The sequence below is a fragment of the Lissotriton vulgaris genome, chromosome 5 (assembly GCF_964263255.1).
Source record: "Lissotriton vulgaris chromosome 5, aLisVul1.2, whole genome shotgun sequence".
In the NCBI taxonomy this organism is placed as follows: domain Eukaryota; kingdom Metazoa; phylum Chordata; class Amphibia; order Caudata; family Salamandridae; genus Lissotriton; species Lissotriton vulgaris.
Window position 1 is genome coordinate 1947298258 of NC_141693.1, and position 17829 is coordinate 1947316086.

At 52.7% G+C, this 17829-nt stretch overlaps 1 protein-coding gene across 1 annotated transcript in view; it reads left to right on the forward strand.

Moving 5' to 3' along the window:
- Positions 1-17829, forward strand: part of PRRC2A (proline rich coiled-coil 2A) — a 1005169-nt gene that overhangs the window by 103288 nt on the left and 884052 nt on the right. The window lies entirely within an intron of this gene.

Genomic DNA, 17829 nt, shown 5'->3' on the forward strand with positions numbered 1-17829 from the left:
TGCGGAGGTTCTCTTCTGCTTACGGGGGACTCCCCTGTTGAGGAGGACTGGGCTATTTTCCCAGTCCCTGTTGGGGTCTTGTGCTTGTCCGAGCTGGAGAGGTCCTCTCACAGACCTTCCTTTCCATAGGACATGGGTAGGGTATCTATTCAATGTTAAGGAATCTGCAGCTAGTGTAGTCTATCAGATGTACGAGTTAATTGCCTTTGGTAACAATGTATATGGTAGAGACGATTCTAGCTGCAGATTCCTTCACAACCCACCCTTCCTCCCCCTTCTGCAAGGACCTTCTTGGTCTTCAGCTCTCGCCTACCTCCGGGTGCTTGTCCTCTGTGAGTGCCTTTTCTAACTCTCTCCCAAGGGGGATGCTCGTCTTGTCGCTTGCTCCATTCCTTCCATTCTGTTGATTGGTTGGTGGTTTCATGGGTACTTTCGCACCCTTGCACCCTGGTCTCCAGTGTGGGGTTGCTCATGCAGTTCTGACTCCTTGTAGTCCTTGGGGTCGAGGTCACTGGGCTGGGTCTCGACCCTTAGCCCCATTTCAGGATATTTTTCTCCCAGCTGATGTTGGCTGGGGATGATTTGTTGTTACTCTTCTGTTCTGGCCTGGTTACCCCTCTCAGTTCTGGGCGATGGTTGCAGACTTATTCGTCTTCTGTGCAACTTTTCATATGTTTCCTGCCCCGGGGTGGTTGTATTTATTTGCAGCCTTGCTTTGCAGTGCTGTACTCTATTCTTTCATTCCATGTCTTTTGGTGCCATAGTTCCTGGCACTGTTCTGAATGGTGTTGTTCCTCACCATTGGTTTCTTCCCTTTCTGTTTAGTTGATTTTTTCACACACTGTTCCAGTATTCCCGCAGTTTTTGTTTGTTATGGCTCCGTGTTGTGGCGTGGATAAAGTTCTCAGAAGAAAACTGACGTAGGCACGCCGGGGTGGGACTTATGTATCCTCACTGACATCATGTCTGTGTACGATGTCATGGAGGCACGTGGTGCCATCCCCCCGGCGGGCAGGAATGCTGTGGCAAAAAGTTTTCCGGATCCAGTCTCACGCCTGGGGATAATTCTACGTTAAGGAATCTGCGGCTTGAATCAGCTCTACCAGATATATCGTTACCGAATCTAATTACTCATACGATAACCCGTGTTCTTACAGTGCTCTTTAACAACTTTTTCCTGAAGTGTATTAAGGATCTGGAGGTTGATTCGACAAAAGGGACTGGTTTTTCATCCCTTTCTAGCAATAATGAATTTGAGAGCATGGTTCTTCAGAAGCTGGTATATACACTCATAAATTAGTTCGCTTCTTGTAATGCTTTTGTGTGTATCCAGTAGCATTTGGCTTTATTTTTGTCCCTAGTTTCCTGAACATGGACTTAAACTCTATTTTGCAGCGTGAATCTTTCTGGGTTCACTATGCTGTGCATTATTCCCTGCTCTAGTGGTTGGGTCCGGAATCGGTCTTATTTTTTTTCTTTATTTTTTCGTAGCCCAGGTGGGCGTCGATGTCCAACCTTTTGGTGTCCTTCCTGTGACGTCGGCACGCTTCCTGCGGAAGCTGCCACCTTTGGGCGCCATCTTCAGATTCTTTTTTCCGCCGTTGGGTCTGGATCGTCACCGTGAGGTTCCAGAGTTTTTGGAGAAAAGAAGAGTAAGAAGACACGAAAACCACAAAGGATTAGAGAATACTTCTCCAAGCAAGACCACTGAACCAGGACGACTAAGACGGACGACTGAGAGTAAGGAGAACATCGGAAACTTCGACGTCCAACGGAAAATGCGCACACAAAGGGCCCCCTGAGTGCAGGAATGGACAAAACACCTTTCAAATTCTGCCGCAATTGCCACCACAAGTATGTGCAGAAGGACCAGCATCTGGTTTACAACCTCTGCCTGCCAGTCGATCACGAGAGCAAGGATTGCAATCCCTGCTCCGTTTTTACCCCGAAGACGCTCGGGGTAAGAGAGAGACATAGGAGAGCCAACTACAACATGCAAGGCCAAGGTCAACCTCCGTCGCTCCTGGACTTGGGCCTCTCCAGTGGGGGAAGAGGACAACATCGCCGAGGGACCAGATGACTACACGGTCGTAGAGACCGATGCGAAAAAAAAAGGAGGTAAGCGAGATATCGACCCCTAAGACTCCGACAGACTCTCGAAAAACAGAGTCGAAGTCCTCGTAAAGGGCACTGGCGCCAAAACATCCGACGTACGCAGCTGCATCCAGGGACAAACAGCCCAGCGGATCCTTAGAAAAGGACTCCCAGTCGGCAAAATCACAGGACAAGCCCAGGTCATCTAAGTACGTCCCCAAAAAAGCACGCTCAAAGCCGAAGGAAAAGGACACGAAGGCAACGTCTACATCGAAGAGATCTTCCGAAACCCTAGACGCTGAACAGGTCACCGAGATGGAGAGGAAGAAGAGAAGGCTCGAGGCCGAAATGGACAACATCCTGCAAAGGAAAAGGGAGTTCGACGAATGGATGAAAAGGTTAACCATACCGTCGAAGCCTACTACCATGGTCGAGGACGAAGAGGAGTTTGACGCCGAAGGGCCGCCAAAAACTCTGGAGCCCCAAGAACACCAAGAGGAAGAGGGCCTGTACTATCACGAGGGAGAAGGCGAAGAAGACCGGCAAAAAAGGTTGGGCTCTGCATCCTCGGTGGCGGAGGACCTAGATTGGCAGGACCTCTATGCCGAAAGCCCGGATGAGGCCATAGATGCGTAACCCTCGAGGCCTTCGCCGCCAAATGACATTGGCTTCTACAATATGGTCATCAGGAACGCGGCAACAGCATATGGGGTGAAACTGGAGGAAGAAAAAGCTTGCTTCCTCTTAGATACACTGCTCCCAACACAAACTAGGAGTCCATTCCTCCCCATGCTCCCAAGTGTCCTGGACCAAGGAAGGGAAGCATTCAAGGAGCTCTCAATCTGCAGGTCTGTCACACCTAGGACAGAGAAGAAGTACAAACACTCCTCTAAGGATCCACCATGGATACAGGGATCCGTCACAGCTAACTCCATTTCGATTCAGAAAAGGGGGTGGTGATGAACAGAGTGTCTGAATTAAGCAGACCACTCTTACCCAGTCCAAAGATCAGGGCCTGATCCATCACCGTTATTTAGCTCACTGCACCATCCCAGCTCAGAACCTGGCTATATGCAAATCAGTCTGTCCCTGGCCCAGTGCATCATGGGAACAGGGCAGACTAAACTACCAAGCCAATTCTTCACCAGAAAGGAGACAAGCTACCGGGGACCGGTTTTGCAGCGTGAATCTTTCTGGATTCACTATGCTGTGCATATTCCGCGGTCTTGTGGTTGGGTCCGGATTCGTAGTCTTTTCTTTGTTTTTTTTTTTTTTTTTTTGTAGCCCTTGTGGGCGTCGGCGTCACACCTCCTCAGGCGCATTTCCGGTGACGTCGGCATGCTTCCTGCGGAAGCTCCCACTCTTGGGCGCCATCTTCAGATTCTTTTTTCCGCGGTCGGGTCTGTATCGTTCCCGTTGGGCTCCAGACATTTTTGGAGAAAGTACTTGTAGGAAGGTACCTCCTGACTATGGTTGCCCCCAACTTTTTGCCCTGTGTTTTAGCTGGTTTTTGACATAGTCGACCTGGGATCCTGCCAAACAGGACCCCAGGCCTACTGCTCTCTCTTTAAAATGGATTCCATGTACCCTAGGTGCATTTCCAATTGGTACTGGGCCACCCTATCAGACCCTGTAACTCAGGGCATGGGTGTACCCAGGGCTGCCAGGGGCTGCAGCATGTATTATGCCACCCCTGGCTGGCCTCCTAAATTTGACACAACTGGCTGCATGACAGCTGGGGCAAAGTCGTGTAATCACCCTTTGCTGTAGGTGTAGTATACCTATACCTAACCCTAAATGGACACACAGATTCCTATCAGTCACTCCTATGGCAGGCCTTGACAATCCTGAAGGCAGAGTGCTTGGAATCGTGTGAGATGGTGCTCTGGCATGAGCTGAGCCTGTCTGCAGCTTGCGGAACCAAGTCCTAATAGCTGTTCCATGATATCGCATACCATATACTCTTAAGTGCATTATAATCCTCGCCGTTAAATGCTAACTTTGGTACTGCTTTATCAAAACATGTCGAGTAAGGTGTCATACGAATTGGAATACTAACCCCTCGCCAATTCTGGCGACGCGGTTAGCATTCCACCCTTCTAGAGGGACACGACATGTATGTAACTGTGAACCCCGGTTAAAGTTAACTAAAGCCTTAGCTCCACAAAATGGATGCTGCCACCACAGACACGAGTCTGACCTCCTGCTGCTGGGAATCCTTCCAGCGAGGGAGGCTTGGACAAAGGGTTTCCTGTCAGGGGCGGTGCTAGCACCGTCCCAGACATGGTTTTGTGTATCCTGGGTAGGCAGGGCTTTACAGGAAGGTGACTGCTGAGTGGCACCCCGGTGCTCACTACGCATAGGCCGGTCTGAACCAGTTCCAGGGGCACACCAGCCCCTGGCCTGGGGAAAGTCCGGCATGGCAGAGGGGTGTAACCCCCCCCCCTCCTAGTCCCACCCATAGGCAGGACCTAGTCACCGGGTCAGCCCCCTTTTTTAGTATAAAGATGGGAGCGGGCCCCCTGTTCAAATTAGATCATCTTTGGAATCAAGACACGACTTTCTTCGAAAGGACATCAAGATTCTCCCTTGTGGCTAAGGAGTAGTCACCCTGCATCAAGCGGGCACCATCCTAAGAACACTGCGGTCTGCTGCAAGTCCTTATTCACGAATCCGACGACCCAGCTCGACGAGACCCGGCTTCCCTGGCACCTCTGACCTCTACTCACCTCTACAGCAAAGCTGAGAACTGTGAGTGCGACGAGACCTCGAGGGACCGACGATCGCCAAGACTGCACGACTTCTTTGCAACAAGCCCACCGTGTGCTCCACTGGTGAGTGCTTTGGGGTCCGAGAAGCCCCAACCCTGAGCAGCTCCAGCACCGAAGATCAGCCCTCCAGCATCTCCACGATCTGCGTGGGGCCCTTCTGCTTTTGCGTGCTCACCGCGCTGTGTGGCTACTAGCCGGCTGGCTTGTGGCCTTCTTCACGACGCCCGACGACATCACTGCTACTGGTCTGGTTGCTCCAGACTGGCCCTTGCTTCCTTCTTCAAGAGAGGCACCCCGGACCCTCCTGGTCCACTCCAGACGCCATTTTAGGTCCACCGCGTGGGCTTGAATTTGCCAAGGCTTTGTTGCCCAATCCTGGGTCCAGCGACGCCGACAGCTTCATCCATCGTGGGACAGATCGCTCCTCCATCCTGGTCGCCGACAACGCCTCCTGGTCCGTGAGATCTGCGGTCACAGCGTCACCCACTCACCTTGTCGAGGTGGCTACCATCCGGTGCCCTCCTGGTGCCCACTGACTACTGGCTAGTAGTCTCGAACTTGGTCCCCTCTGCTTTCAGGTGTCATCCACTTTCGTTTTCCTCCTACCAGGTCGGGTTCGCCCGAAAACACTAACTTTGCAATTACTAGCTACCATAGACTTTGTCCCGCATCACGCGTGAGAGTGCACCCTCTGCACCCGAGTCCCCTAGGCCTCCTAGAAGTAATCTGAAGATTCTATAGTCAAGAGCTAGCGATTCCAAAGCCTATTAGTACTGTACTTACCTGCTAGTAATTTCGCATTCCACTTCCAGAGTATATGGTTTTCCGTGCCCCTCGGGCATTTGTATATACAGTGCTAACTTAAGTATTTTCGTAAGAGTTTTGGTTTGTGCTTAGTACCCTGTCCTCATAAAGAGTACAGGGCTGTTGTGATTCTTAATAAATATCTTGTTTATTTTCATAACACTTGTGTGGTGTCCTTTCACTTGGTATTCAAGGGGTATATGTGTGGTATAACAGCTGGCTTAACACGCCCTCTCGAGTCTTTAGCCTTAGACTGCTCGTATCCACCCTACTAGGATAGCTGGTCTATAAGGTTGACTTACAATCAATCATCAATAAGGGTTGCTGGACTGATACATAGTGTTCACTAGAATAGTGAGCACTGCATATCAGGCCACCTTCTCACAGTACTGAAAAGAGTGGAAGTTGGAGGAGATATTGGAAGAAGAAGAAGACTAGAGAAGACTTCGCAGAACACTGACGAAGAGGAGACGTCCCATAAGAACACGAGAGACCCTGAGTCTCGAAAGCACGAGGCCAAGAGCCCGAAGGCGCCGACGCAGCGACATCTGCCGTCCGCGACCACAAGCAGGCCCAGCGGATCCTCGGAGAAGGAGTCCCTGGCGCCGAAGGCTGTTGACCAGCAGAAAGCGTCGAAGATCGTCGCCGAAAAGGACCGATCGACGTCGAGGGAGAAAGACCCTAAAGCCTCGGCAACGTCCAAGGACCCGAAAGCCAGTTCGACGTCCAAGCCGTCGATGCCGAAGATCTCGACGCCGAGCCAGGCGCCGAAGAGAGGAGCCGAACGTTCCGAAGCCGAAAACGCGGCCGAGGTGGAAAGGAAAAAACGTCGGCTGGAAGCCGAGATGGCGAGCCTCTTGCAGCGGAGAAAGGAGGTCGCCACCGAGATGAGTGCGTTCACGATTCCACACAAGACCAAGCACGCCGTGCTAGATCTGGTCGAGGAGGAAGAGGAACATGTCGACGACCATGTGCCTAGCGACGAGATGGCCGACGACCGGGAAGCTGAAGAGAATCCCTACGAGGATTACAGCTACGAGGACGAAGAGGGCAGTAGAGTGGACGACGAGTCGGTCACCTCTGACCCATGCGAGGAGGACTACCTAGTCGTCGACACCGAGAGCCCGGAGGAGGCAGTCGACTCGTACCCCTCGAGACCCTCGCCGCCGGACGACATCGGGGCATACAATTCGGCGATACAATCTGCCGCGACTGCATTCAAGTTAAAGCTCGACGAAGAAAAGCAGAAAGCAGACTTCCTGCTGGAGACATTGCTCCCAACACAAACAAGAAGCCAGTTCCTCCCAATGCTCGAGAGCGTCTTGGTGCAGGGAAAGGAAGCGTTCAAGGAGCCCGCAACATGCAAGGCAGTAACTCCCAGAACAGAGAAAAAATACAAGCACTCCTCGAAGGACCCGGCCTACATTCGAGGCGAGGTCTCCGCTGACTCCATTATCACGGCCACAGCTAGGAAGAGGGCGAGCGTATCTACTACCTCGGGCCCACCGCCGGATAAGGAGAGCAAGAGGATGGATCTAGTGGGGAGAAGGATCGAGCGAAATGCCGCGACCCACTGGCGCATGGCTAATTCCAACGCCCTGTTCAACAGGCACGTGTACCAAATCATGGAGGGACTGGGGCACTTGGTGAAGGACCTACCCCAAGAGGCCAGGCAGAAGGCCGAAAAATTGATCGAAGAAGGGAAAAACGCGGCAAATTCTTGCCTTAAGACGGCCCTGGACGGAGCAGACACCGCCAGCAGGCTAATGATGATGGGTGTCACGGAGAGGAGACACGCCTGTCTCAGGATCTCAGGGTTCAAACCCGAGGTGCAACACAGTATCCTGAACACACCGTTCAACGGCGAAACACTTTTCGGAGCAACGGTTGACGACAAACTATGCCAACTCAAAAAAGATAACGAGACTGCAAGATCCATGGGGGCATTGCAGTTCAGAGGCAACAGAAGAGGCACCCCGGCACGGAGGCCCGGCGGGAGAGGTGGAAACCAACCAGCTACATCGCACCAGGCCTTCCAGCAGACGCACCAGGCAGACTCGCAGGCTCAGCAAGGTCACCAGAAGCAGTCCTGGCAATACCAACCAAGGGGTCAGTCCTTTCGAGGGAGAAATGGACGTGGCCAGAATAGAAGAGGGGGGCAGCAGCCCACCTCGAAGTGACTTCACACTCCCCCGGGTGCCCGACCACAGAAAAGATCCCAGGGGGCACCGCGTACAAAGGGGTCAGGACAATCTAATGACCTACGACCACATGACACCAGTGGGAGGAAGATTAAAGTTCTATCTCCAGGAATGGAGAGAAATAACATCAGACAAATGGATCCTAAACATCATTCAATTCGGATACTGCTTGGAGTTGAAGAAAAAACCAACAAACAGAAAACCAAGGGGGAAGCCACCAGCAAAAGAACAGCTGGCGAGACTTCAGGAAGAAGTGCAAGAACTTCTACAAAAAAAGGCCATAGAAAGAGTTCCCTTCAGGGAGAGGAACAAGGGAACATACTCAACGTACTTCCTAGTACCAAAGGTCGACGACAAAATGAGACCCATCCTAGACCTGAGGTTCCTCAACAAATTCATAAGAACACAAAAGTTCAAAATGACCTCCTTGCAGGAGGTGCTGCCGCAGTTGCAGGTCGGAGACTTCATGGTCACGATAGACCTCAAGGACGCCTACTTACACATACCGATGAACGACAAGCACAAGCATATGCTCAGGTTCGCTATCGGAGGAGGCCACTACCAGTTCACAACGCTGGCCTTCGGACTGAAATCAGCACCGAGGGTATTCACGAAGTGCCGTGAGGCAGTCGCAGCGCACTTACGAAGACAGGGGATACACGTATACCCTTACCTCGACGACTGGCTGGTAAAAGCAAGCTCGTACCAGAAGTGCAAGCAGCATGCACATACAGTGACGAGCACACTCATAAACTTGGGGTTCTCCGTCCATTGGAAGAAATCATCAATGGAGCCGAAGCAAGTGAATATCTTCCTGGGGGCAGAGATCAACACCATACAGGGCAAAGTGTTCCCCAGCGAGAAGAGAGCAAGGACACTGGTTAAGGAAACTCGCCTATACCGGAAGGGGCAAGCTCGGACAGTGAGGACTGCGAGCAAGATCATGGGAATGATGGCATCATGCATCCACCCAGTGCCGAATGTGCGGCTCCACATGAGACCCATGCAAGAATGGCTGCAGGAACAATGGTCACAGGCTTCGGGCAGTTGGGAGGATCTTGTGGTGGTGACGCACGCAGTGCAGAAGGAGATGGCATGGTGGACCCTGGAGAACCTAACAAGGGGGCAGCCTCTTACACTCCCAACTCCGACAGTGACCATCACCACGGACGCATCCCTGAAGGGATGGGGCGCTCACATGGAGGAACTCAAAGTGAGGGGTCTTTGGACGCCAGCAGATGCAACAAAGCACATCAATTACCTAGAACTGAAGACAATCTTCCTTGCACTGAAAGCCTTCCAGACAAGACTGTACAGGCAGAGGGTGTTGCTACAGACAGACAACACCACGGCGATGTTCTACATAAACAAACAGGGTGGAACACAGTCGACAACGCTTTCGACGCTGGCGCAGGAGATATGGAGGTGGGCCATCCCTCTCCAGATAGACTTGCTAGCCATACACCTACCAGGCAAGGAGAACATTCAAGCAGACTGGCTGAGCAGACAGACCTCGGCCACCTACAACAAGCCGAAACCCATCATCCACCTCCAACCAACTCTACAAAGAAACTGGAACAAAATCACCACGGAACAGATCTCCTCATCGCTCCTTCAAACCTCCCTAGCCCTCTCTTCTGACGCCAACGAAGCCGCCTCCAACCTCACCCTTTGGTTATCCAACACCGCAGACACCTTAGCACCACTGAAAAAACGCCTACACAAAATCAAGAAGGCCTCATGGTTCAACGAGGACCTCAAGAAATCCAAGAAACTATGCCGCTCCCTTGAAAAGGCCTGGAAAAAAGACTCATCCACCAGCAACAAGGACGCCTTCAAAAACGCCATCCGTACTCACCACCAACTGATCCGAAAAGCCAAAAAAACAGCATTCAAGGATCGACTCGACAACAACGCCCACAACAGCAAGGAACTTTTCAACATCGTCAAGGAATTTTCCAACCCCTCGGCCAACTCCAACGACATCACCCCCTCTCAAACTCTCTGCGACTCCCTAGCCTCTTTTTTCCACAACAAGATTGCTGACATCCACAACAGCTTTGACAACCAACCCGGAAGCCAACCCACCCTACCATCAGCTGACTATCTTCCCCCCGTTAACACCCTCAACGCCTGGAACCCAATCACCACTGAGGACACCATCCGCCTGATGAATTCCATCCACTCTGGATCCCCCACAGACCCATGCCCTCACCACATCTTCAACAAAGCAGACTCCGTCATAGCTCCGCACCTCCGAGACGTCATCAACTGCTCCTTCAACTCCGCTACCTTCCCAGAAGACTGGAAACACGCTGAACTCACCGCTCTTCTGAAAAAACCAACAGCAGACCCCACCGAACTCAAAAACTACCGCCCCATCTCACTTCTTCCATTCCCGGCCAAAGTCATCGAGAAAGCTGTCAACAACCAGCTCGCCGCCTTCCTCGAAGCCAACAAATCCCTCGACTCCTCACAATCTGGATTCCGAGCCAAACACAGCACTGAGACCGCCCTCATCGCAGCAACAGACGACATTCGAACTCTACTGGACAATGGAGACACAGTCGCCCTCATCCTCCTCGACCTCTCTGCAGCCTTCGACACAGTCTGCCACAGCACCCTTTTACAGCGCCTCAAAAACATCGGAATCCAAGGAAAGGCACTGGAATGGATCACCTCGTTCCTCTCCGGAAGAACCCAGAGAGTCCGCCTCCCACCATTCAAGTCCGAGGCCTCTGAAATCATCTGCGGCGTACCACAAGGATCCTCACTCAGCCCCACCCTCTTCAACGTATACATGAGCCCCCTCGCGACCATCGCCCGCCAACACAACCTCAACATCATCTCTTACGCGGATGACACTCAACTGATCCTTTCTCTCACCAAGGACCCCAGCACCGCCAAAACTAACCTACACGAAGGAATGAAAGAAGTCGCCGAATGGATGAAACAAAGCCGTCTGAAACTGAACTCAGACAAAACAGAAGTCCTCATCTTAGGTAAATCCCCCTCTGCTTGGGACGACTCCTGGTGGCCGGAAGCCCTCGGAAAAGCACCCATCCCGACAGACCACGCACGGAACCTTGGCGTCATCCTGGACTCTTCACTTTCAATGAACAGACAAGTCAGCGCCGTATCCTCATCCTGCTTCAACATCCTTCGCATGCTCAGAAAAACATTTCGCTGGATCCCCACCGAAACAAGGAAAACAGTCACCCATGCTCTGGTCACGAGCCGACTGGACTACGGAAACACCCTCTACGCAGGTACCACCGCCAAACTACAGAAGAAACTACAACGAATCCAAAACGCCTCAGCCAGGCTCATATTAGACATCCCACGCAACGAACACATCTCTGGTCACCTTAAAGACCTCCACTGGCTACCCGTCAATAAGAGGATCACTTTCCGACTGCTTACCCACGCACACAAATCACTCTACGACATCGGACCAGATTGCCTCAACTCTCGACTGTCCTTCTACACCCCCTCCCGCCAACTTCGATCTTCCAGCCAAGCATTCGCCACTGTCCCTCGCATCAACAAAACCACCATGGGAGGCAGATCCTTCTCATACCTGGCTGCCAAAACATGGAACTCACTCCCCGCTTACCTTCGCCTCACCCAGAATCACCTAGCGTTCAGAAAACAACTTAAAACGTGGATATTTGACAAATAACCCCCCTCCCCTCCCCAAGCGCCTTGAAACCCTCTGGGTATGTAGTGCGCTATATAAATTTTATGACTTGACTTGACTTGACATTCGTTTCTGGCATTTCAGCCGTCGTCGGCCCGGCTTGCTTGAATCCTGAAGATGCAATGAGCAAGCTGCTCATTGCACCTTCAGGATTCAAGCAAGCCGGGCCGACGACGGCTGAAATGCCAGAAACCGGTCCCCGGAAGCTTGTTTCCTTCCCAGTGTAAGAATTGGCTTGGTAGTTTGGTTTGCCCTGTTCCCATCATGCACTGGGACAGGAACAGACTAATTTGCATATAGCCCGGTTCTGAGCTGGGATGGTGCAGTGAGCTAAAAAACGGTGTTGGATCTAGCCCTGATCTCTTGACTGGGTGAGAGTATTCTGCTTAATTCAGAATCTCTGTCCATCACCACCCCTTGTTGTTAAATAGAACTCCATCATTTCAGCAACAGCCAGAAAGAGGGCCAACGTTCCCACAAACTCTGGCCCACCACCAGACAAGGAGAGTAATCGGAAAGACCTGACTGGAAGGAAAATAGAGAGGAATGCAGCAGTCCACTGGCGCATTGCCAACTCTAATGCCCTACTCAACAGGCATACGTACCAGCATTGGGAGGAGGTCAGGCAGCTAACCTCCCTGAGCAATACCAACAGAGAGCAATACACCTGGTGGAGGAAGGGAAGAACATAGCAAACTCATGCTTAAAATCAGCCCTTGATGCGGCAGACACATTGTTGGACCCGGCCTCGTGGCGTGGTCCCACTCCTCCCGCATGGCGGGCCCTGGACGACATCGACCCCTGTCCTCCGGCCTGAAGCTACCCCCTCCAACCTTCACGAGAGCCGGCCCTCATGGCAACCCCCGGCTCTCCACCTCCAGAACATGGCGACCCCTACTCTCCCCACGCTGCTGGTCCGACCCTTATCCCGGGCCACCCTCTCAGGCCCCGACTTCATCTTGGACCTTCCACGTCCGGGCCCTGTGGCCTCGGCCCAACCTCGGCCGCGGCCCCAGCGAAGCCCCGACATCGAGGCACCAAGATCCAACCAGGTGGTAAAACGGCCACTTGACGGATCAAGGAGGAGGAGAGTTTCGATGGCCCTCCAGCCGTCCCCGGACTCCTAGGTTTCGATCGCCCTCCGGCCTCCCTGGGCGCTGGCTCCACCCCCCTGCTGGGTGTCTGGACGCTCTCATCCCGGCCCCTCTGACCCCCAGGTGCCAGGGTCCGGACATCAAAGGACTCCAGACCTATATCTGGGGCAGCTCAGAAATAGGACGGCAGTTGTATCCTGGAGTCGAGAGCCCTGCAGGTTGAACCGCGGCTGACCCTGAGACGAACTCACTACGGAACCGTACTCTGAGCCCTGCTGGCGCTGCCGCGGCCCGACCTCGCTGAACCATCTTCGGAGCCCTGCTGGCGCAGCTGCGGCCCGACGTGGCTGAACCATCTTCGGAGCCCTGCTGGCGCTGCCGCGGCCCGACTTCGCTGAACCATCTTCGGAGCCCTGCTGGCGCTGCCGCGGCCAGACCTCGCTGAACCATCTTCGAAGCGCTGCTGCCGCGGCCCGACCTCGCTGAACCATCTTGGGAGCCCGTCCTTGCTGAACCATCTTCGGAGCCCTGCTGGCGCTGCCGCGGCCCGACCCAGAGAAACAACCCAGCTCGAGGATTGAGAGCTGAGCGCCGGATATCCCTGTGCCAGGCTGGTACCAAGACTGTCCCGCTACCCCCTTCCCTCAGTTACCAAGACCTTAAGGATCCCTCGATCCATTTGTACATATATCGCTGAGATAACCTGACTTGATTGCTGATAAAGACGTACGAATCTATCCTTGTGTGGTCCATTTGTGGTGGTGTGATTGCTCGCTTGTACGATTCTAGGAGAGGAACCTCGCCAGGAGGCCTCTCGACTGTGCTCGGCCAACTCCAGAAGGAGAGTTGGGTCTCGGGCTGGTCGGGCAGACAACCGCTGCCTCCCCCCCCAGGACCGCCTTTCTAACACACATCCAGAAGATTCATGATGATTGGGGTCACAGAAAGAAGACATGCCTGGCTGAGAATCTCCGGTTTCAAGCCTGAAGTGCAGAACAACATTCTGAACACTCCCTTCAATGGAGAAGCCCTGTTCGGAGCGCCATTGGATGAGAAACTGACTCAACTTAAAAAGGAAAATGAAAGTGCAAGGTCAATTGGGGCCTTGCAATTCAGAGGAATGAGAAGGGACACCCCGACACGGAGACCAAACGGAAGGGGGGTGAAACCAGCCAGGAACATCACATCAGACATTACAGCAGAACTACCAGGGCAACAACCAAGCGCAGCAGGGCCAGCAGCAGCAAAACTGCCAATACCAACCCAGGGGCCAGTCCTTTCGCGGGAGAACAAATGGACCAGGACAGACAAGAAGAGGGGGCCAGCAACCCACCTCAAAGTGACTCCGCTCTACCAAACGTGCCCACCCACAAAACACCTCAAAAGGGGGGGGGGGAGCACAACAAAGTAAGCAAGAAGGCCTTACACAAACTAAAATCAGGGATCAACGAACATGTAACACCCAGTAGGAGGCCCATTAAAACACATCTTCCAGGAGTGGAAGAAAATAACAACAGACCAATAGATACTGAACATCATACAGTTCGGATATTGCATAGAACTGGAAAAGAAGCCTCCAAACAGGAAACCAAAAAGAAAGGCGCGCACTGCCAAAGTACTAGTGCTACTCCCAGAGGAAGCACAAGAACTTCTCCACAAGGAGGCGATAGAAACAGTACAGTTTAAAGAAAGAAACAAGGAAGTGTACTCCAACTACTTCCTCGTGCCAAAAGTGGACGAAACATTAAGATCCATCCTGGATCTACGGTTCCTAAACCAATACATAAGAACTCAAATTCAAAATGACATCCCTAGAAGAAGTCATCCCTCACATAAGGGACGGAAATTATATGTCCACCATAGACCTCAAAGATGCCTACCTACATATTCTCAAGAACAGACAACACAAACATCTACTGAGATTTGCCATAGACTAAGTGCACTACCAGTTCACAGCCCTGGCATTCGGACTAAAATCCGCACCAAGTGTCTTCACCAAGTGCCTCGCTACAGTAGAAGCGCACCTACGGCGCCGGGACACCTCCTCGTGAGGTAGCTGTTCGCGCTCTACAAGTATCAGTATTATTATTACGGAGGGAAGGGATTCATGTATACCCCTACCTCGACGACTGGCTAATAAAAGCAAGTTCCTACAAACCATGCCAAAGACCTGCACAGCGGGTCACACAGACGCTGACAGAACTAGGAATCTCAATACACAGGTGAAAATCATCTATGGAACCAGAACCAATGAAGATCTTCCCAGGTGCACAGATCAACACCATACAGAGCAAGGTGTTCCCCCAATGACAAGAAAACACTTGCCCTGCTGAATGAGACGCGTCAATACCAGAAGGGGCGAGCTCTGACCGTGAGGATAGCGAGCAAGATCATGGGGATTATGGCGCACTGCATACTCCTAGTCCCCAATACACGACTCCACGTGAGACCATTCTAGGAATGGCTCCAACAGCAATGGTCACAAGCTACAGGGAGTTGGCAAAATCTAGTGGTTGTTGTAGGAAGGTACCTCCTGACTATGGTTGCCCCCAACTTTTTGCCCTGTGCTTTAGCTGGTTTTGGACATAGTCGACCTGGGACCCTGCCAATCAGGACCCCAGGCCTACTGCTCTCTCTTTAAAATGGATTCCATGTACCCTAGGTGCATTTCCAATTGGTACTGGGCCACCCTATCAGACCCTGTAACTCAGGGCATGGGTGTACCCAGGGCTGCCAGGGGCTGCAGCATGTATTATGCCACCCCTGGCTGGCCTCCTAAATTTGACACAACTGGCTGCATGGCAGCTGGGGCAAAGTCGTGTAATCACCCTTTGCTGTAGATATAGTATACCTATATCTAACCCTAAAATGGACACACAGATTCCTATCAGTCACTCCTATGGCAGGCCTTAACAATCCTGAAGGCAGAGTGCTTGGAATCGTGTGAGATGGTGCTCTGGCATGAGCTGAGCCTGTCTGCAGCTTGCGGAACCAAGTCCTAATAGCTGTTCCATGATATCGCATACCATATACTCTTAAGTGCATTATAATCCTCGCGGTTAAATGCTATCTTTGGTATTACTTTATCAAAACATGTTGAGTAAGGTGTCATACGAATTGGAATACTAACCCCTCGCCAATTCTGGCGACGGGGTTAGCATTCCACCCTTCTAGAGGGACACGACATGTATGTAACTGTGAACCCCGGTTAAAGTTAAACGAAGCCTCAGCTCCACAAAATGGATGCTGCCACCACAGACACGAGTCTGACCCCCTGCAGCTGGGAGTCCTTCCAGCGAGGGGAGCCTGGACAAAGGGTTTCCTGTCAGGGGCGGTGCTAGCACCGTCCCAGACATGGTTTTGTGTATCCTGGGTAGGCAGGGCTTTACAGGAAGGTGACTGCTGAGTGGCACCCCGGTGCTCACTACGCATAGGCCAGTCTGAACCAGTTCCAGGGGCACACCAGCCCCTGGCCTGGGGAAGTCCGGCATGGCAGAGGGGTGTAACCACCCCCCTCCTAGTCCCACCCATAGGCAGGACCTAGTCACCGGGTCAGCCCCCTTTTTTAGTATAAAGATGGGAGCGGGCCCCCTGTTCAAATTAGATCATCTTTGGAATCAAGACACGACTTTCTTCGAAAGGACATCAAGATTTCTTCATCAAGATTCTCCCTTGTGGCTAAGGAGTAGTCACCCTACATCAAGCGGGCACCATCCTAAGAACACTGCGGTCTGCTGCAAGTCCTTCTTCACGAATCCGACGACCCAGCTCGACGAGACCCGGCTTCCCTGGCACCTCTGACCTCTACTCACCTCTACAGCAAAGCTGAGAACCGTGAGTGCGACGAGACCTCGAGGGACCGACGATCGCCAAGACTGCACGACTTCTTTGTAACAAGCCCACCGAGTCTTCCACTGGTTAGTGCTTTGGGGTCCGAGAAGCCCCAACCCTGAGCAGCTCCAGCACCGAAGATCAGCCCTCCAGCATCTCCACGATCTGCGTGGGGCCCTTCTGCTTTTGCGTGCTCACCGCGCTGTGTGGCTACTAGCCGGCTGGCTTGAGGCCTTCTTCACGACGCCCGACGACATCACTGCTGCTGGTCTGGTTGCTCCAGACTGGCCCTTGCTTCCTTCTTCAAGAGAGGCACCCCGGACCCTCCTGGTCCACTCCAGACGCCATTTTTGGTCCACCGCGTGGGCTTGAATTTGCCAAGGCTTTGTTGCCCAATCCTGGGTCCAGCGACGCCGACAGCTTCCTCCATCGTGGGACAGATCGCTCCTCCATCCTGGTCGCCGACAACGCCTCCTGGTCCGTGAGCTCTGCGGTCACAGCGTCACCCACTCACCTTGTCGAGGTGGCTACCATCCGGTGCCCTCCTGGTGCCCACTGACTACTGGCTAGTAGTCTCGAACTTGGTCCCCTCTGCTTTCAGGTGCCATCTTCCATCAATCCAGGCTTGGATCCACCGAACTTTCTTCACTGGCCGCCTGCCAGCAACTTCTTTCTTCCAGGCTCCTGGTCCGTCTACGACACAGCTTTCCAAACTTTTCATGTTGGTGACACACCTTTTTGTGAAAAAAATTTCAGGGACACGGTAAAGCGAGCGAGTGCAGCGAGCTAGCCCGAACCACCCACAACCCCACACACAAACCCACATACACAACCTCACACACACACACGCCCACCCACAGACACCTAAACACACCCACACAACCCCCCCACCCACACACCCCACCCCCACACACACACAACCCCACAGCCCCACACACACACCAGAGCTGGAATTAAAACCAAAAGTTCCAGATCACCAGGTCACCAGTAGTTTCGCCCCTAGACTAAATCTCTGTGGTCTAAAATCCCAGAATGTTGCATGTTCTTGGAGAAATTCTGTCTCGTAAAACTCTGCTCTTCATGGCCACACTTTTGATCTAGTATCCTGGCTTCAGCTGGGTTTGCTTTTCCTCACAGTGGGCACTGCCCTCTCTGCAGTGAGAGCCACCACTTCTCCCCATTCTTATGCTTTCTCTCGTGGTTTTCCCTCACTTTAATCACCCGGCTCTCTTCCTCTTGTTGTATTTCTCCTCCTGTGTTTCACCCCCTCCCCTCTCCTATTACACCTCTGCCCCCAGAGCTCACCCTTCAGTGCAGGGCCTCTTCCCGGAAGC